This window comes from Canis lupus, chromosome 19, assembly GCF_011100685.1.
Source record: "Canis lupus familiaris isolate Mischka breed German Shepherd chromosome 19, alternate assembly UU_Cfam_GSD_1.0, whole genome shotgun sequence".
Lineage (NCBI taxonomy): Eukaryota > Metazoa > Chordata > Mammalia > Carnivora > Canidae > Canis > Canis lupus.
The window spans coordinates 43,845,535-43,867,985 of NC_049240.1; positions in this window are offsets into that span (position 1 = coordinate 43,845,535).

The window sequence follows — 22,451 nt, forward strand, 5'->3', positions numbered from 1 at the left end:
TGCCCTCCTTAATGCCCATCACCCAGTTACCCAATATCCCCCCACCCACCCACCTCCCCTCCAGCAACAGTGATTTTCCTATAGCTAAGAGTCTTGTATTGTTTATTTTTCTCTGGTTAATCATCTTATTTTATTTTGCCTTCTCTTCCCCTATGTTCATCTGTTTTGTTTCTTAAATTCCACATATGAGTGAAATCATGTGGTATTTGTCTTTCTCTGACTGACTTACCTCACTTAGCATAATATCCTGTAGTTTCATCCATGTCATTCAAATGGCAATATTTCATTCTTTTGATGGCTGAGTAATATATATAATATATAATAATATAATAATATAATATAATATAATATAGTAATATATATATAGGAATGTAGGAATCTATATATATAATTTATAAATATAAATATATATATTTATATAAATATGTAAATTCCTACATCTTCTTTATCCATTTTTCTGTTTTTAGACATTTTGTTGCTTTCCATTGTTTGGCTATTGTGGACATTGCTGCTATAAACATTGGGGTGCTTGTGCCCCTCTGAATCAGCATTTTTGTATCCTCTGGATAAATACCTAGTAGTGCATTTGCTGGGTCATCATTTTTAACCTTTTTTTTTTTTTTTTTTTTTTTTTTCATTTTTAACTTTTTGAGGAACCTCCATACTGTTTTCCAGAGTGGCTGCACCAGTTTGCATTCTTACCAGTAGTAGAAGAGGGTTCCCTTTCTTCACATCCTCACCAATATCTGCTGTTTCCTGTGTTGTTAATTTTAGCCATTCTGACCAGTGTGAGGTGGTATCTCATTGTGGTTTTGACTTGTATTTCCCTGATGCTGAATGATGTTGAGCATTTTTTCATGCCTCTTTTGGCCATTTGTATATATTCTTTGTAGAAATGTCTTTCATGTCTTCTGATCATTTCTTCACTGGACTTTTTATCTTTGGGATAATGAGTTTGGTAAGTTCTTTATAGATTTTGGATACTAGCCCTTTATCTGATAAGACATTTGTGAATATCTCTTCCAATTCTTTAGGTAGCCTCTTAGTTTTGCCAACTGTTTGCTTTGCTGTGAAAAGCTCTTTATCTCGATGAAGTCCCAAAATTTCATTTTTGCTTTTGTTTCCCCTTGCAATGTGTCTAGCAAGAAGTTGCTGCAGCTGAGGTCAAAGAGTTTGCTGCCTGTGTTCTCCTCTAGGATTTTTTTTTTATTTCTTTTTTTTTTTAATTTTTATTTATTTACGATAGTCACAGAGAGAGAGAGAGAGAGAGAGAGGCAGAGACATAGGCAGAGGGAGAAGCAGGCTCCATGCACCGGGAGCCCGACATGGGATTCGATCCCGGGTCTCCAGGATCGCGCCCTGGGCCAAAGACAGGCGCTAAACCACTGCGCCACCCAGGGATCCCTCCTCTAGGATTTTGATGGATTCCTGTCTCACATTTAGATCTTTCTTCCAGTTTAAGTCTATTTTTGTTTATGATGTAAGTAAATGGTCCAGTTTCTTTCTTCTGCATGTGGCTGTCCAATTTTCCTAACACCATTTGTTGAAGAGACTTTCTTCCATTGGATATTTTCTCCTCTTTTGTCAAAGATTAGTTAACCATAGAGTTGAGGGTCCATTTCTGAGTTCTCTATTCTATTCCATTGACCTATGTGTTTGTTTTTGTGTTAGTTCCATACTGTCTTGATTACAGCTTTGTAATAGAGATTGAAGTCTGGAATTGTGATGCCTCCAGCTCTGGGTTTCCTTGTCAACATTCCTTTGGCTATTTGGGTATTATTATTATTTTAAGGATTTATGTATTTATTTGAGAGAGAGGGAGTGATAGAAGTGGGAAGTTCCGAGGGAGAGACAGAATATCAAACAGACTCCCTGCTGAGCACAGAGCCTGATGCAGGGCTTGATTCTAAGACCCTGAGATCATAACCTGACCCAAAACTACTAGTCAGACACTTAGCCAACTAAGCCACCTAGGTGCTCCTTACTCATTTATTATTTTAATAATGAGATAGACTAAAAAATATTTCAGTGTTGCCATTTCTATTATTGAAAGGTCAAGAAAATCCTGTGCGGAAATGAGCATTTGTGAAGAGATTTTATTCTGATGGTTTTTATTTACTACCTCTCAAAAGTAGCATATTTTTCTGGAAGCATTGAGAAGTCCACATAGAAGAATTTGTTAATACATCAATTTGTTCTAGTTGAGGGTCACTACTATCAACTTGGGCTCAGATTACTCACTCTGTCAACCTGAAAGTCAAACATTAAATCTAGGCTCACTATCATGGCTTGCAGCTGGAGTTTATCTGTGGGATACCACAAGGCTATAGATACTTAATTCTAAGTAGATTTTTTAACTTTAACACTGGTTGAAATTTTTGAAATAAAGGAATGACAGTGGATCTCAAAATGTTTATGTTGTTGGCAGTTACAGGAGTGCAATTTTTAAGTCTGTCTGAAATGGAATTGTTTATGTGTAACCTGTATAAAGTCATCCCAGACCTTATTCCAGGCTCCCATGGAGCTGGTTCAAAGAAATTTAATCCAATAGATAAAAATTAGTAAAAGTAATTTGAATTTTTAAGGCCATCATTCTTATAAAAGAGCACATCCTTAACATCAATAAAACTTCTTGGAGCACCTGTGTGGCTCAGTCAGTTAAGCATCTGCCTTCGGCTCAGGTCTTGATCCCAGGGTGCTGCTCAGTGCGGAGCCTGCTTCTTTCTCTCCTTCTGCCACTCCCCCCAGCTCATGCTCTCTCTCTCTCTCTCTCTCTCTCTCTCTCTCTCTCAAATAAATAAATAGAATTTTTTTTTTTAAAAAAGCAAAATAAAGGAAAACCTCTTGACAACAATTGGGAAATTATGGAAGATCAAGAAATAAGTGTGGTGAGGACAAATCCTTTCTCCTTAACTGGAAGGAGAAGGAGAAATTCAAAACATTCTGTCATTCATTTCATATATATTAAAATATTTGCAAATAAATCATCAGAGAGCTATAGAAAGTTAACAAAAACACTTCTATAAGGCTAAACTATCAGAGAAACTACTATCTGCTTCAAATGGGGAGCTATTTCTTGCTGTCAATAAGAGTCTTGCTGTGATAATCACATTTCTAATCGGATATAGGTTCTAGCAGAAGACACAAAAATTCATTGAAAGTTCTTTAAAATACTTTAATTCTGAAAAAATATCTTAAGTTAAAAAGTTCGTCAGATTGATTCTGTTTGTTAAAACATATTGAAATAGTTGGGGTGCCTGGTTGGCACAGTTGTTTAAGCATCAACTCTTGGTTTCAGCTTAGGTCATGATTTAAGGGTCTTCAGATCAAGTTCTGCATTGGACTCCCTGCTCAGTGTGGCAACTGCTTGAGATTCTCTTTTCCTCTCTCTATGCTGCTCTCATGCTCTCTCACTCTAAAATAAATAAATAAATCTTAAAAAAATATATAGAAATAGTCATCTTTACAAAATTTAAATATTTGATGGCAAAATAAGATTTATTTATGCAGCACTTTTTTTCTTCTAAAAAACAGAAAATAATGTAATGTTTAAAAAGCTATTATACAAGACAATGTCAAGTCATATAACCTAACTTGGGATGTTTTCTTCAAGTGAAACTGTATGTTTCCTTAAGAGTTAAGAGCAGCACAATTCTATTCCATGGCTGTACCAATTTAGAACTCTGGAAAGATTGATGTGGAATTTTAATGTTTCACTATTTATATTAAATGTTTTCATTTTCTGGTTCCAATTCATCTTTGGAATTTTTACATTTTTATTCCCTTCCAAGAGTAGGCAATTTAATTTTTAGAGAATGAATCTTGCAAAAATTAAATTCAAATCTGATCATTTTGCTGGTGTTCAACCATCTTGTCATGCTGTGTTTACTCTGGAGGCTGCTGCCTTATACTGCAAAGTGATTTTGTTGTAATTGATAGCTACCCACAGATAGAAGGAGGAAAATAAAATTCTATGATGGTGGCAGTGGTATAAAAGTTAGAAGTGGAGCTAGATTAGAGGATGTTTCTGTTCTAGTCTCTATTGTCTAGAGAGCAGGAATAACATGTGAAAGGGCCAGAGTTGATAGTAACGTTTGGATCTCCTTAAAAACTCATCCAAATGACAAGTACTATGTTCTATCTCAATTAATTTCCATCATCACCACCACCATCATCCTGGATTTCTCTTTCTTTCTCATAGTAGTTCAAAGGAGAATTGTCCAGGACTCATTCATCAAAAAGGGAGGCCAAATATCTTCCTCCTCCTCTCAAGTAGGTGGGATGCCAATTTCTCAGGGTCAGTTTATCAGATCAGGCTCTTCTAATGCTCATTTCTCCTCATTACCTTTTTTTTTTCATGTGACTGGCCAGTATACAGTAATTTCTAAAAGTTTGTCTTTAGTAAGGAAAAAAGCCTATAAAATTTGAGATCACAGTATTCATAATCCAAACCAGTATACTTATGCTAAAACAAGAGGCATAAATTAAGAATGTATTAGGCAAACCTAATTAGAGTTTTACAAGCCAGTCCAGCTTATCAGAGTTTTATAATTGTTTGTGCAACTATTCTCTAGATATCTGTCTACTTCATGGACCTCACAGGAAGTGAAGATAGTGCTCTGGGACAATATTTTAAATAACTTAAAGTAAAGCTCATGAGCTCTGAAATAGCATCATATTTAAATATCATCTCAGCCCCCTAACAACTGACTTATTTAAATTTTCTTTCTCTTGGTTTCTTTATAAAATGAAAATAAACACAGCATGTATTTCATAAGAAAGTCAGGTGAATTATTGAGATTTGCATGTACATTCCAGCGTATGGTCTGCCTTAGTAAGTGTTGCATGTGCAATTGGAAAGAATATGTATTGCACCATTGTTGGATAGAGTTCTCTGTAGGTGGTCAGGTTGGATTACAGTGTTGCTCAAGTCTTCTACAACTTACTGATTTTCTTACTACTTGGTCTATCAATTCCTGGGAAAGACCATTCAAATCTCTAGCTATAATTATGAATTTGTCAGTTTTAATTTCATTGCTACCAGTTTTTGCTTCATGTAGCTCGAATCTCTTTTACGGGTACATATCCATTTAGGATGGTTATGTTTTCTTGATGAATTGTACCTTTTATTATTACAAAATATCTTATTTTATCTCTAGAAACATTCCTTGTCCTCCAGTCTACTTTGTCTATTATTAAATACGTTATTCATCCTATCATTAAGTTTGCTCTGTTTAACTTTTCCATTCTTTTTATTCTAACCTGTATTTTTTATTTAAAGTGGGTATCCAGGGGATCTCTGGGTGGCTCAGCGGTTTAGCACCTGCCTTTGGCCCAGAGCACAATCCTGGAGTCCCGGGATTGAGTCCCGCATCAGGCTCCCGGCATGGAGCCTGCTTCTCCCTCTGCCTGTGTCTCTGCCTCTCTCTCTCTCTCTCTCTCTCTCTCTCTCTCTCTCTGTGTATGTCTATCATGAATAAATAAATAAATAAATCTTAAAATAAATAAATGAATGAATGAATGAATAAATAAATAAATAAATAAATAAAGTGGGTATTCGGTAAGTAGTATATAGCTGACTTTTGCATTTTTATCCAAACCGACACACTCTTTTAATTGAAATGTTTATCTTACTTAGGTTAAAAATGATTAGACAGATTTTGGTTAATTCAATCTATGGTTCTTATATGTCCCTTTTTTCCCCCTCGTCCATTTTCTTTAAGATTCATTTTGTCTGCTTTGTCGTTGTGTTAACTATAATTCTTACTGTTTGTTAGCAATTGCCCTGGAGCTTAAAATTTGCACCTTTAATTTAGCATAGTCTAGCTTCAAAGAACATTAACCCACTTTATATGTCATCATTTATGATATTTCTTTGATATATTTTACTTGTACATATTTTATAAATCCGATAATACAGTGTCTTGAGTTTCTCTTTGAATAATTCTTTTTAAAAGACCATTAAGTAGTGGTCCCTAGGTGGCTCAGTCGGTTAACGTTTGCCTTCAGCTCAGGTCATGATCCCAGGGTCCAGGGATTGAGCCCTGCATCAGGCTTTCTGCTGAGTGGAGAGCCTGCTTTTCTTTCTCCCTCTGCCTCTCCCACGACTCATGTGTGCTCTCTCTCTCTCTCACTCTATCTCAAATAAATAAATAAAATCTTTTTTTTTATAAAAAAGACTTTTAAGTGAAAAAACTCTTTTTTTAAGATTTTATTTATTTATTCATGAGACACACACACACACACACACACACACACAGAGACAGAAAGGCAGAGATACAGAGGGAGAAGCAGGCTCCATGCAGGGAGCCTGCTGTGAGACTCGATCCCGGGATGCCAGGATCACACCCTGGGCCAAAGGCAGGCACTAAACTGCTGAGCCACCCAGGGATCCCAAGAAAACTCTTTTTATTCAGCTATATATTATGCCATTCCAGCATAATTTAATCCATTGCATAAATCCAAGTTTCTAGTTGTTATCATTTTCAGCCCAAGAGTTTCTTACACATTTCTGGTGGTATAGATGTGTTATAAGGAACTCTCTTACTTCTTTATAAGAAAGTGTGTTTATTTTCTTTACTTTGCCTTATTTTTGCTTGGAATCTATTTATCTGATATTTTTATAACCTGTCAAACTTTCTTTATTTCTATTTCTTTTAGAGATTTTTAAAATTTATTTCAGAAGGGAGAGAGAGAGAGAGAGAGAGAGAAAGAGAGAGAAAGAGAGAAGGTGCAGAGGCAGAGGGAGAGGGAGACAAGCAGACTACATAAGGGAGTCCTATGCAGGTCCTTGATTCCAGGACTCTGAAATCATGACCTGAGCCAAAATTCAGAGTTGGGCGCTTAACTGAATGAGCCACCAAAGTGCCCCCGTTCTTTTTATTCATGTCAGCATCATGTCTTTTTCCATCTTTTCACTTGTGATCTGTTGTGTTCCCACTATGTCAAATGGCTTTCTCTGGAGCAGTAGAGGGTTGGATCTTGCTTTTGATCTATTTTGAAAACCTCTGATTTTTAACGAGAGTGTTTATACCACATATATTTATTTTTACAATTTATTTGTTTGTTCATCTATTTATTTAAAGAGCATTTGTGAGCAGGAGGGGAAGCAGAGGAAGAGGGAGAGAATCTCAGGTAGGATCCCTGTGCAGCACAAAGCCCAAGACGAGACCAGCTCTCACCACCTTGAGATCATGATCATGATCTGAGCCAGAGTCGGACACAACAAACTGAGACACCCAGGTGCTCCTAAACCACATATATTTGATGTAATTAGTGATATGGTTGGGTTTAAATCTCCTCTTTCTATTTAATTTCTGTCTGTCCTTCCTTTTTTCGTCTATTTCTACCCTCTTTTGGATTGCATTTTCTTAATGATCTCATCTCCTTGTAAGTGTTTTAGCTATAACTCTTCATTAAGTTACGTTAGGGTTTATAGTATAGTATACATGTCTAACTTGGCACGGTCTACCTTCAAGTTATATCACATTATTTCATGAATAAAATAAGGCCCTTAAAATAGTATACTTCTATGTTTTTCCTTTCTCAGGCTTTGTGCTATTATAGTCAGGCACTTATTTCCTTGTAATGTGATAAACTCCACAACATGTTGTTATTATTTTCTCCAAACACAGTTAATTAGTTTTAAAACAAATTTATGTAATAAAAAAGTGTTTATTTTACACATGCAGTTACCATCTCCTGTGGTCTTCATTCCTTTGTGGAGGCCAAATTTTCACGTGGAGCACTTTGCTGAAATTTGATGAACTTATATTAATATCTTTGTAGTGGAAATCTGCTGGGGTAATTTTTTTCAACTATTGTGTTTCTGAGAAATTCTTTATTTCATCTTGCTTTTTGAAAGATATTATCACTGGATAAAGGATTCTGTGTTAAAGAATTACATGTATATTTGGTCACTTGAAATTTTCTCCTAGTTCACCTATGCTTTATTATTCCCCCAAGGCTCTATTGTTGGATAATTTATACTGCTCTTTTTTAAAAGATTTTTATTATTTATTCATGATAGACACAGAGAAAGGCAGAGACAAGCAGAGGGAGGAGTAGGCTTCCTGTGGGAAGCTCGATGTGGAACTTGATCTCGGAACCCTGGGATCATGATCTAAGCCTAAGGCAGATGCTCACCCACTGAGCCACCCAGGTGTCCATCCCTATATTGCTCAATCTTCAATCTCCCTAATCTTTTCTTATGTAATATCTAAGTTGTCACTAATTTCATCTAGTGTATTTTTCATCTTAGTATAGTTTTCAACTATAAAGTTTGATTTGAGTCATTTAAAAATCTTACTTCTTTCTACTCAACCACTCAATCTTTTCTCTAGGCCAATGGTCCTAAATCAGGGATTATTTTATTCCTTCAGATGTCTTTGGTAAAGGCTGGATAAATTTTTGATTGTTACAAAGAGAGGAGAGGAACTGGCTTTTAGTAGTAGAGGCCAGGGATACTAACCACTGTTCATTGTTTAGGAGCCTAAGCAATAACAAAAATAAAATAAAACCTAACTATTATTTTATTAAGATGTCAATAATACCTCATTGAATGATATAGTCCTTTCAGTTCTTGCTTTCTTAGCTTTTCTAGGTGGGATCAGAGAAGCATTTTATATATAATATAAATATATTTATATTTTTGCCTCCCAACTACAGAGGCAAGACCCATGCTAATTCCTAATTAGCTGGTGAGTTAGGAGGCTTTGCACCCTGGCTGTTGGAAACCGTTATCAATAGTGGGACTTTATTTATTTATTTATTTATTTATTTATTTATTTATTTATTTATATTTATGATAGTCACAGAGAGAGAGAGAGAGAGAGAGGCAGAGACATTGGCAGAGGGAGAAGCAGGCTCCATGCACCGGGAGCCCAATGTGGGATTCAATCCCGGGTCTCCAGGATCCTGCCCTGGGCCAAAGGCAGGCGCCAAACCGCTGTGCCACCCAGGAATCTCCTAATAGTGGGACTTTTTTAATACTGGGTGCTGTTTCCTCCATTCTTTCAGACGGTCTTTCCTGGGCCTCAGTAGTTTTCTTTTCTTTTTCTTTTTCTTTTTTTTTTTTTTTTTTACATGCATGCACTAATAGGTAATCAACTGAACACTTAGGTGATCCTTTCTGCATATCCCCAGGGTTCTTTGTCAGTGTGTCTCCCCACTGGTAATCTGCCATGAAATTCTAGCTGTCCTATCTTCCTGGACTGTCCACTCTACTTCCTCAATTCAAGGAGGCTCTACTTGAGACCTGGAAAACTTCTCTAGGCAGTGAGCTGGTGAAATAAAGAACCTACCTAGTTGGTTTTCATAATGCAGGGATCACCAGCCATCATTGCCTAATGTTCAATGTCTTAAGAGTTATTTTATATTCTTTTCTTTTCTTTTATTCATTGTTTTAGGATATTGTGAATATTCTATTTCAGCTGGCTCTTTTGGTATCTTCCTTTAAATTATATTGTTTAACTAGGCAGCTATGTTATTATAGATAAGCTTGAGCTTTTCCAGGGTTTTTTTTTTTTTTTTGCAAAGCATGTTTACAGATTTTATTAGGGCATGTCTGAAGTAACCTTTATTCTGGGTTAGTTCAGCCTGACTATTAAAGTATGACCCTTCCAGGGCTCTACTGAATTGCCTCACATAACCAACAAGGTTTTGTCATTCTTACTGTTTAAAATTTAAATGTCCTCTAGCCTTGTGTTGGATTTGGGAAATGTTTACCTTACATCTTTTTGGTAGTTATTCTTTCCTGACCTTGCTGAATCTTATCCTTTTCAAGCACAGTTTAGTGTTCAAAGACTCAAGGGCACTTCTGTACATATTTCTAGAGCACTTTTTCTGCGTAGTTTCTGCCTATGTAGTACTTTGTCCTGTATCTCACTTTAAATGTAATTTTCTCAGTGATGTGTTTTTTTGACACCCCTCCTTGCAATGCACTCCAGTGTTCCTTTATATTATTTCATGGAAACTTAACAATTTTTATTCAAAGGGAAGCTCACAGTTTGTAATGATATGTTTTTTATGTGATTATATGAATAAAGAATCTCTCCTCTCCTAAAATCAGTATTTAATTGGGCTTCAGGATTACTTAGAAACAATCTGACCTTAAACGAGGTCAAAGATACTACCTTCCTTTGTTCACCACTGTATCTGAGTGTGTTTAAGTCCTAGGCACAGAGCATACACTCAATACAAATTTAATTGTAGGAATGAATTTATAAATTCACTTTGTGGGATCCCTGGGTGGCGCAGCGGTTTGGCGCCTGCCTTTGGCCCAGGGCACAATCCTGGAGACCCGGGATCAAGTCCCACATCGGGCTCCTGGTGCATGGAGCCTGCTTCTCCCTCTGCCTATGTCTCTGCCTCTCTCTCTCTCTCTGTGACTATCATAAAAATAAATAAATAAAAAATTTAAAAAAAAATAAATAAATAAATTCACTTTGTGGTTCTTCAAAGGCTATTTGGGATTTTACTGCCTCATCCTTGAAAGTAAGTAAAAGAAGTAAACATTATTATCATATTTACCTGAAAATAAAATTCAGTGAAATAAAATAAAATGCAGTTTATAAGATCATTTACTATTACTTACTCCTGTAAGTAGGTCTTATCTCTGCTAATGCAAAATGTTTTCTCAGAAACATAATTCCATCAGCTCCCCAAATGAAACAGGAAACAGTCAACAAAAATAAAAACATTAAGACCCTCTGAAATAATTTAAAATAAATAAACTCCCAGTTATCCAGCACCAAAGGAAATAAACAAATTCAAACTAACTTAATCCCTTGCCACATTTGAACATGTTACATATGGGATTTCACTTTAAAATTAGTTACAAATCTCCCTAAGTTAACAAAGAAGAGTGAATTTCCTCATTTGGATTTAAATCTCCTGCCCCAGGGTAAAAAATCTTTAAGGAACAAATTAAAACTCCACCTAGGAAAATGTTCAAAAAGAAAGCAAAGCACAAAAGGACATTTAAAGACATTTAAAGATTAATACTTTATAAGAATGGAACCCCCAAACTTCTTTAAGTGGTAACCATCTACATAGGATGGAGGAAACTAAAAAGAATACCACTCCCATGTACAATTACTACAGCTACAATATCAGCAACAAAAACAAAAAGCTGTACCTACAAAATCATAGTATTTCTTGAGAACAGTCAGAGGGCAACCATCTAACCTGAAATCTAAGGAAATATATGCTTCCAAGAAGAGACTGAATGAAACAACATACAAGAAAGTATGAAGAGTTCCTATGTCCATTGTAGCATTGTTCATAACAGTCAACATAAGGAAACAATGTGCATGTCCTTCAAGAGGAATGGATAAAGATGTGGTATAGATATCCATTGGAATATCATTCAGCCATAGCAAGGAAAGAAATCCTGTCCTTTGGGACAACATGGATGGATCCTGAGACCATTACACTAAATAAAATAAGTGTGACACAGAAAGATAAAAAGTATCTGATATTACATGTAGATGGAATCCAAAACAGCTGAGCTCATAGAATCAGAGACCAGAATGGTGATTACCAGGGTGTGGGAGGTGGGGGAAGTGGGGAGATGTTGGTCAAAGAGTATAAACTTCCAGTTATAAGATGAATTAGGTTCTGGGGATCTAATATCAGCATGGTGATTACTATTAACAATAATATACTGTAGATTTGAAAATTGCCAATCTAAGAGAGTAGATCTTAAGTGTTCTCATCACAAAAAACAAATAGTTATCATGTGATATGACCAAAGCATTAGCTAAGGCTATGGTGGTAGTCATTTCAACAATATATGAGTGTATAAATTTAGTTTGTTGTATATCTTAAATGTATACAATGTATACAATGTTATGTGTCAATTATATCTCAAGGAAGCTGGAGAAAAAATTCATAAAAGAAAACATTGATGAAAAAGCCTTCTGCGACTATGTCTTATTTACTGAATGTTCTTTAATAACTTTTCCACTGAACAAGCTCTTTTTCACTGAACAGTTAATTTTTGATACCTCTATCACTCAACTCTCTAACAGTTAATATTCATCTAGTACAGGTTTAATGTCAAGTGAAAACCACCAACACATTCAAAATATAAACCTTTAAATTATCTACTATCTTTTTAAAAATGTGTTAACAGTTTCACCTCCAGGTCTGCATTCTTTTTCTGTGTAGACAGACTCCAACCTAGCAGTTTCTCTGATCCCACTGTGTTTTTGTATGATTGTTGAATTCCACAGGCTTTCGATATTTTTATTTCTTCTCAGGATCAGGACTTCTAAAGTCAATGAAGTTGGGTCACCTTTTAAAATTATTCCCAGTTCTCAAAACTCAAAATGTTATATTATGCTCCCTTTATTCATCTCTATCCACAGGCCAAAACGGAGTCTCACAGGTTTTATGCTTCTAGGCCTAAGCCACTCATACATAAATGTAGATTTTTTGAAGTTTAATTTTCCAAGAAAATGACAAAATCCACAATTACCAACAAGTGAATTAATCATCTGTGTTCAAAATACATTGAATCATTCTATAAACTGATTTTATTTATGCTTTTAAGAACTTGACCTGTTTTCAGAATTCTTTTCTATAAAAAACTGGATCTTCTCAAGTCTATATTTTTATGACAGGATCTATCTTTGCTGAAATGTTTTTCAGATATGATCTCTAGCAAAGAGACTATCTAGGGAAACAATCTCTGGCAATGAACAATGCTGTTATTAAATATATAGATATATTATTATTCTTAGATATATTTTTTTAAATTACTTTTGTTTTTAATATATTTTGGAAGATAAGTAGAGTGTTAGTGTGTGGATGGGGAATTTCCTAAAGACTTTTGTTGATGACAATTTAACATAAAAACTAAATGATAATGTTTAGATTTTGCTGTTGATTATGCTTTGCATAAGAATGTACAATGCATAGACATTATATTTTAATTACTATAATCTAACCACAATGTTGATTTCATTTATAGTATTCTTGGATATTCTTTTAAAAAGTAACATAGCACATCAGGTCCAAGAAGAATAAAATCCATACTCAATTATAAGCCAAAAATGTTCTCTCCTCTTTCCCACACATACTTCTGTTACAGATATTAGGATTTACTTACTTCTAATAAACAGGAACAGGAAGAGAGATCATTGCATATAATCCTTACAAAAAGATGTTGTTGTCATATTATTCTTTGGATTGCTTTGCTTTTCCTTACAGAGAAATTGAAGTTTAGAGAGGTAAGAAAGACTTTACTCATCTGTGGAATTTAAGAAACAAAGAAGCAAAGGTGGATAAAGGGAGAGAGAGAAGCAAATAAAGAAACAGGCTTTTAACTATAAAGAACAAACTTATGGTTACCTGAAAGAAGGAAGGTGGGTGGTGGTGGTGGGGGTGGTGTATATCAAACACTTAAAATTAATATTATACTGTCTGTTAATTGGAATTTAAATAAAAACTTAAAAAAGATGTCTAAAATTCTCAATTAGGAGTAACACAAGGCTTTTTTTTTTTTTTTTTTTTTTTTTTTTAATGTGCAGTATAGCTTCGGATCCCATGCTTTAAAGCACTGCTTCCCTGTAAGATGGTGAAGGGACATTGTAAATAGACAGAGATTGTAATATATCATTCTTTGTCACTTGATTCTTTGAGGTAAGTATCTCTTAATTTAAATGCCTTAAAACATGTGTTTAAAAAAAAAAACTACCTTGTATAGTAGCTACCAGTAGACAAAGTATGTTCTGAGAAGGAATATTAACAATATATCTCTGATCTGCCATAACTCAGAGGAAAATACCATAAATGTGAGATTAGTCTGCCTTAGAAACATGGGAGTACTCCTCCCCTTTAAAGGATGTATCTGAAAAACAGGCTTTCTTTTCATTTTGTAAGTTCTTGGTTGCAAAGTATTGAATTCAATTGGAACATAAAAATGGGTTAAAGTTGATTAAAATAGTCTGTTTTTCATTTCTCTAGCTAACTTATGAGCCAACTGGAACAAATTTCATGGAAATTAAAACCTTAAAAGTGCAGTCTGATGTTTTAACTTATGTAAATTTAAAACTTTTTTGCCACTTTTTCTAAGAAGTCATTATAATTCCATTAATGGTAAGATAAAAATGATGATATGGACCAGTAATGGTAAAAGTGTGGTAAAATGGCTCTCATAGTCTCACAATGATGTTAATTCATACAATTTTATAAAATCAATGTGAAAATGTGTCAAGGATATTACTATATTAACAGTCTTTGATTCAATGATTCTACTTATAATGTCCTATTATAAAAAATAAATGCTATAAACAAATAGTTATGTACAAGGATATCATAACAGTGGTATTAACAATAAAATGCCTACGTATTCCACAATGGAGGAATTAAATAGAATTTGACTACATTCATACAACAAAAGAATATGAAGCTACTGAAATGCTTTTCGAACTTGGAGACTCTGAGTGATTTTTAAAATATTTATCTGGGGGCAACTGGGTGGGTCAGTTACTAAGGGTCTGACTCCTGATTTCTGCTCAGGTCACAATCTCTGGGTTGTGAGATCAAGCCCTGCTTTGGGCTCTGCACTGAGCATGAAGTCTGCTTGAGATTCTCTCTTTCCCTCCTGCCCTGTCTTGCCACAACCACCATGCACATGCATGCTCTCTCTAGTAAAATAAATAAAATATTTATCTACAGTTTCTCATTTTTCTCTAAAATAAATATTTGTTATAAGTAGGATGATCTTGCATTCAACATTTCCTAGAAGAGCTCTAGTTTACCCCCAAATAATTAGTTACTGTGGCCCAGTCTACTTGGAAAATTATCTTTGAACAATAAATTCTATGGTCCACCTAAGTATAATTCAGAAAAAAAGGCTTAGTAATAACCACAAAGTGGTATAGAATAGGGCCATGGATATATGCACAAGAAATTTGAAGGATATATACAATTTAGCCCAGTATCTGTCAACACAAACTGACTAGAATTTTTAATTCTATAGAAAGAATAAAAGTTACGATATTGATATAACCTATGTATAATATAATTTGTGAACAAAACATATTCAAAGAATATCTGAAACTCCAGCTACTGAGAATGTAACTATAAAGTTGAGATACTTGAGTTTTGAGTAAGTAAATTTTTAAAGATTCCCTGAAGTATTTGGAGTAAGAATCTTATAATTCCAACAGCAGGGATTATTAAACATTGCAAAGATACTAAAAGTAGAATCCCAGATGAAGTGTCTCCCAAGGATAGTGAATTAATCTTTCACCTGAATTTCCCCTGGCACTAATAGAAAAATCTGAATCATATAAACAAATATTTAAAAAATACCTCAGAGGATAGTATTCTAATAAATTCTAAGCAGAAAAAGACAAGAAGATCTTATAATGAAATAATTATGTCAATGAAACTTTAAGTACATTTTCTCTAGTTTAGCATATTTCTCTGTAGTGCATTTTATAAATGATCCCTTTCATTATAATCTTTTTCTGGATACCACTTCAAACCAAGCTTAGTCTAAGCATTTAGTTCCAATACTGTCCACTCCCTGCAGTGTCGCACACGACAACTTTTGCCTCTCATCTGAGAAATTTAAGGAAATCAAATTTTAGGAATGCATTTGACTGAAACAATGAATGGCACAACACTTTAGCTAATAAGTTTGTTCTTAATTAACAACAGTTTTGGATTAAACAGTATGGGATAAATTGTCTTCAGGCCAATAAAGAGACAGATGCTTACAACGTGATCATGAGATGAAGTGAGCCAGGACACTCAGGCAGGGAGGCCATCAAGCAAAATGAACCCAACTGCATGGTAATATCTACTAAACACATACAAATGGATGATTCTTGTTTTCTCTCATATGCTGTTTATTTTTCTTCACATGTATGGCCATAGACTTTTGTCTGGAATGTACTTCATTCATTATATCTGTAGATATTGCTTTTTGGATCCACTAAATGAAAATGGAGACACAGAATGGGGAGATGCTAATCAAAAGCATCACTTGTACAAGAATATATGTATAATATGTATAATATTATAATATTATACATAATAATTATACATATTATAATAATATGTATAATCTTAAAGGATTTTCAGTTCACTATAAGTCAGAAAGGTGATTCAACAACAATAGTAACAACTAAAGGGATGTCTGCATCACTCGGTGGTTTAGTGTCTGCCTTCAGCTCCGAGCATGATCTTGGCCTGGAGATCGAATCCAGCAACGGGCTCCCTACAAGGAGCCTGCTTCTCCCTCTGCCTATGTCTCTGCCCCTATCTCTCTCTCTGTCTCATGAATAAATAAATAAAATCTTAAAATAATAATAGCAAAAGCAATAATAGCAGTTCATCAGCACAGATAGAACAAGATGAGCAATGATGCCTACTGCCACGCTTATCTGTGCTTCTAAAGGTATGGCTGAAATATATATTCTGTTCTTTAATAAGAACATTATAGAAAATGGAGGGGTTTGATATTAAATGAAGCTGCTTTGGAAAATAACATGTTCTACTCACATCATTAAAGGTATTCACAGAAAGGTTTAATAAGAATGCAGTAACAATAACAACAGAGCTGACATTTGGAGCACCAATTACGTGCCAAGTGCCAACTGTTCTGCATGTAATGCTTCACTTAGCCTTCCCTACATTGCTGACATAGGTGTTATTAGCTCCATTTTACATAGGAGGAAACTATCCTGTTTAAGTTCATAAATCAATAAAAGCAAAACCAGAATTTAGAGCTACGAACCTCAATTTTAGAATCTGGTTCCCACTTGCCAGAAGTCTATATAAATCTGTTAAATCTCTGAATTAGACAAATTGATGTCATTTCCACCATTTTTATTAATTCTACAATTCTCTGCCTCAAAGTTTCTATGGAGGTTAGCAAGTTGTCTCAATCTATCCTGTATTAATGCTACCAAAGTCACTTTCTCTTATATGATTGAGAAGATCCTGCACAGCATGTGGCTTCTTCTACACTGCACACCTGAAGCCAACCAACACCATACTCAACTAAGTCCTGTGAGAAATCCAGGAAAGTATAACTTTATCTCTTCCGTCAAGCAACTTTCAATTTAAGCAAAAAAGGTCAGGGTTAAAAATAACCATGTGAGAGAAAGGTAAATTCAGTTTGGTGAGTAAAAGGAAGAGGAGAATAGCGGGGACAAGTTCCGTTCCAGAGTTCTCTTGAATTTTGAATGTTTATAGAGACAGAGATCTGTATTTAGGAAGAAAGCCCAGTCCCAGTATCCTGAGACTTTTTCAAATGCTTTGTTTTGAAGGAAAGTATATAATTCCACAGTTAGACCAGACTTTTGCTGTGAATGTTCATGCCAGCTTGAAGTTTCCTAGGGGACAGAGAATATAGGCAGGATTGTCTTGTGAAACACTGGGTCAAGGCAGCCCATTACCCTCTTGAACCAGATATTCAACAACAGAAATGGAAAGATATCTGGGAGGAGAGAAAAATGCTTAGAAATCAAACGTATGAACCAGTAGCTACATCAAATACCTATACACAGAGGCAATTTCTTATCCACTTGTGTGCAAGATCCACCTGACTTTGTTCCTTTTAAAGGACTGTGGGTGGTATAGAGATGAGAACTGGGAGAAGGTAAGTTTCTTGGGAGCATAAAGAATCAACTCAAAGAGGGGAAAAAACTTCACTCAGGAGCCAAATTTGCCTATGCACACCATAGGAAGAGTGGATTAAAAAAAAAAAAAAAGATTCTGCTAGAATGCTAGGTCCAGTCATCTTAGAAGTGTAAGAAGTATAAGAAGTTCAAATGAGTATAAACATCCTTTGCTGGGACACAGAGGAAGAGTAATGGTGTAAATATTTCGAAAACATTATTCTGGTGTGTGTTTCCGGTTGTCCCTAAGAAATCCTGTTCTTGGGTTGTTCTTCTGAAATTACAGTCATAGGAGAAAGGAGGTGAGTGAAACATCCCTGGGAAAGAGGATGATATGACTCGTGTCATCTGAGCCATAATGCAACAAGTGGATGGCTTACCTCTAATATCCTGGAAGATTTGCAAGAATAGAGGAGAGAGTCAGAGAGAAGTGGTAATGCTCATATATTCTGGCCTCTTCTCTGTGAGATAATGTCTTAGAATGGAGAGATCTATCAGAGAGGTAGAAGAAGAAGCCAAAAATAAGTGCTCCCATTCCCACTGCAGATTCTAGCAGGAGACACACATTGCTAGATGCCTCAGCCACACTGTCACACACCAAATTCGAACAGCCATGGCAGAGAACTAAGGGTAAGGGAGCATTTTAAGCAGATAAAAAAAAAAAAAAACAACTTGAGCTTTTATTTATGTTTACTGCATAGTACTGAATTTACCAAATTTTCTAAAATTGGAAAAAAATAAGTGTTTTCCAATTCCGATATGTGTGGGGACAGATGATGAAGGTTTAGATGAATTACAAAAAGCAAAAACTGTACATTTTTTTTATTTGTCCATCTGAATATAGTATATCCTTTGGCAAATCCATAAATGAGTCACTAGACAATTACTGGTGAGTTGCGTACTAGATCAGTCTAACAATTCTAGTGTCCTTGAGGTTCCTAATATTATTTAAAGAAAGACCTTAGCATGTCTTCAGACTCTAGATTAATTATGCTAATAAAACCACCATGTAAAAATTATTGCTCCTTCCTTCCTATGTACCTTCTCTGCCAGTGAAATGGCAACACTGTTTTTTTTTTTGGTTTTTGTTTTTTTTTTTTTTTTTTGGCAACACTGTTTTTAAGCATAGCAATAAGCTAGCTTCCAGAAGCTCTTTAGTTTTGATCCTATCACTATCATCCACAAATTTACAAATTTTCCACAGTTTCAAAAGCAATATCACATAAAATGCCCTCTCAGAAACATCCAAGAAGCAAAGTAGTGAAACTGTGACCAGCATCATTGCTTCTAGCCAAAAATGTATCTAGGCAAAATAATAGGGAATGTACAATTTTTTTGTTAGAGGCTCCGTTCAACACCTTTAAATAGCACCTTCCCAATTTAACATTCCTTCTATGTGTTTACTTCCTTTGCTTCTATCCATTTAACGTCACCTCTCACCCTTGCCTTTAATTTATCACATTTCACTGGGGGGTGGGGGGGTCTGATCCAGTTTTAAAGAAATGCAGGGGATCTGTATTAGTCTTCTATTGCTGCCATAACAAGTTACAACAAACTGAGCAGCTTAAAGAAAACAAATTTATCTTTCTACAGTTGTAAGAAAGTGGGTTTTAAGTCCAACATGGATCTCACTGGGCTACAACCAAGGCACCGGCGAGGCCATGTTCCTTTTTGGAGGCTCTAGGGAAGAATCGATTTCCTTGCTAGCTTGAGTAGTTAACAGAATTCTATTGCTTGCAGTTGTAGAACTGAGGTCCTCACTTCCTTGCTACCTGTTCACCGTCGGCCCCACCTTCATGAGGCATCTTCATTCTTTGGTTTGTCACCCCCTTCCTTGATTCTGCAGTCAACAGCAATGGTTAAAGTCCCTCCCACATTTTAAATCTCTCCTTCCTCTTCTTTCCTTACATATCTCCCTCTAAGTGGGGTTAAGTTCTCCGTGTATCAGGGTCCATATGATTAAACTGGGCTCACCTAAACAACCTACAATACTCCAGCTAAGGTCTGTAACCGTAATCATATCTGCAAAATCCTTTTGCCACATATGGTAACACAGTCACAAATTTTGAGGGTTACGACTTGTACGTCTGTAGAAAGACATTATCCTGCCTATCACAGAAGACAGAAGACAGTGGAATGTTGGTGCTTCTTTTTTCCAAATTATGGGGCTGGCTTTAAAAACGCTGCATTTTTAGTTCAAACATGCTGCTTTCATAATATGATGCTGATGATAACCTACCCTCCACTGACATTTATATTTTTTTCTCTTCCTTTAAAAGCAAACTCTCAGCCTTCTCAATATGTCAACAGGTTAATCCGATAAATCCATACATGCATCTTTGCAAAATAAGTTAAGGATGCCACTTCCAAAAAAGCTGAATATTTGCAGTTCTTATTTAAATGATCCTGATCTCAGCATCCCATACATTAATGATCTAGAAGATACTGATTTTCACAGGTGGATGGTTTCATGGCTGGCATCAGAAGAGGGCTCCCTAAAGTCCAGGTGGTGTTAATAGTGCACTGTAACTTAGGGATGGCAAAAGCCTCCTAACATGTAGAATCATTACAGTTTGTCATGAGGTGGATGCTGTGGTGTGCCATGAACATCTCCTACTGGAAATGAAGCATTTATGTCCACAACTGCTGGAGTGTGCAGGAAGACTGCCTTGAGCCCTCCCTAAGGACTGTCTAGCTACAACTCTCAAGGTAGAAAGTTCTTCCAGGCACATGTGGCATCAAGTGCTTAAGCAACATGGGGAAAAAAGGTTCAGGCCCTTGCCCAACTCAGGGCAACTCTGAAATGCTCCTCCAACGTCAGCATGCCTCGTGAGATCAATGCAGGCTTTTATTGGGGCTGACTCGAAACTCTATTTCTCCCTCTTTTCAATTCTGATTTCATCCTCTCTCTTCCACAGGTATTGATCCCAGGCATACCCTAAAATAAACTTCTCGCATGCTAACCTGTCTCAGAGATTGCTTCTGGCAGTAAGACAGTCTGCAGCGCTGAGTAAAGCTTAGAGTTTTGTTAGCATGAAAGAAGGTTATGCTGATCAATTGGTCTGCATAGAAATTGATGTAAATTAAGTCATCTCAAGTATTAAAAATTAAGGATGATAATAATGATTTTTTAAAAACACGACTAATTACAAATTTCATATTACATGATATAGAATAACCTAATAAAGCAACCACATTTTTGTAATAAGATAAAAAACAACGGCATACTTTATCACGAAGATTTTTTTCTACCATGTCTTCTTCATAACAATGTAGGTATGTCAATGTCTTCATTATTAGAACAATTCTCTAATGCTGTTAGATTTGTTGTTAGGGGTTATTTTATAGAAAGAAGTTCATAAATGTCATACTGGTACAAAATAATATTCAGCAATAGATCAGCCTTTAACAAATCTTTAATATTGCTCAATTTTGTTAGATGTTATAAAACAGCGTGGGTATTCAGTGAGAATGCAAAGGTTTGAACCTGCTTAAGCGTTTATATTTTTCTACTTTGAACAGTGTCATGATCCAAATCACATACCCATAGGACCAATCTGAGAACAATATCTTACATGAAGGAAGAGATGCGAGATAAGACAAAAACCTAGGACACTATAGCAATTGAGAGGTATTGAGTAAATGAACTAGGGAAGAAAAAAAGAATAGGGGTAGAGGGCATTCTAGGAGAAGAAACGAGAGGTCTTGCCAATTGATTGAATGCACAAGGCAAGGTAAAGAGTTAAACATAACTATAAATGTTTGGTCATAGTTGACAGGGGCTACCATGCTACTTAATGAACAGAAATAGAGAAGTATGGGAAAAGGTGCTTTTGGGATAAAAGAGGACGCATTTGGTTTTGAATATGCTGAGTTACAGATTTAAACAAATCCAGGACTAAAACATGGAAACTATTAAATAGTTTAAACAGCATTATACTAACGATATATCATGGGTTTAAAGCAGAAACAAATAAGTGAGTTTAAACAGTACAGATAATTTAAATGAAGTTTTTTTTTTCCCTCTGCAATTGAGTATTCTATTAAAACTATCAGACAAAGAGTAAACAGACTAATTTATTGTAATGCTTTCTTCAGTGTAATGCAATTACAAATACAACTAAATATAACACTAATATCTTCTTTCAACTATCATCACAAAGAGAGAGCGCTAGCATAATTAATTTACAACAGTAGATAACACAAAAGAGTAGCTATTCAAATACATATGTTAGGATTTGGGTTTATTTTCACCATGGACATGATGTGATTGCTATTCTGGAATTGAATTACATCAAACAGAAAGCAGAAGTCAATCGTGAGGATTTCACTAAGGAGAAGCTGGTGTACCAAATTCTTTTTATTCAAGCTCTTATTTTTGAGTTGAGGCCATGGGACACAGCTACCTGGATCTGAGTGTGCACAGTCTTTCCAGGCAGAGGGATGGTGTAAAGAGTGGGCAGAAGGGAGGAGACGCAGAGCACTGAGGTACCTGCACTTTTCTGATATATCAATCTTGGAGAGATTATACTTTAGCTTTACATAATTACAAAGAAAGTAAGTCCAACTCAAATCATTAGTTTAAAAAATACTGGAAAGAAAAGGTTTAACCATCATAATTATAAAATTGTTCTATGTGACTTCTTAGCAGATTAACTGAATGCTGCTAATTACAAATGAAATTTACTATTTCACTCAAATAGGCTTGAATGATAATATGAAAATGTTATTCAAATTGCTATGTGTATTTAAAAGCAATAGTGTTACATTAGGCCTTCTTTTGTATAGTATTATACTTAGTTATTTCGA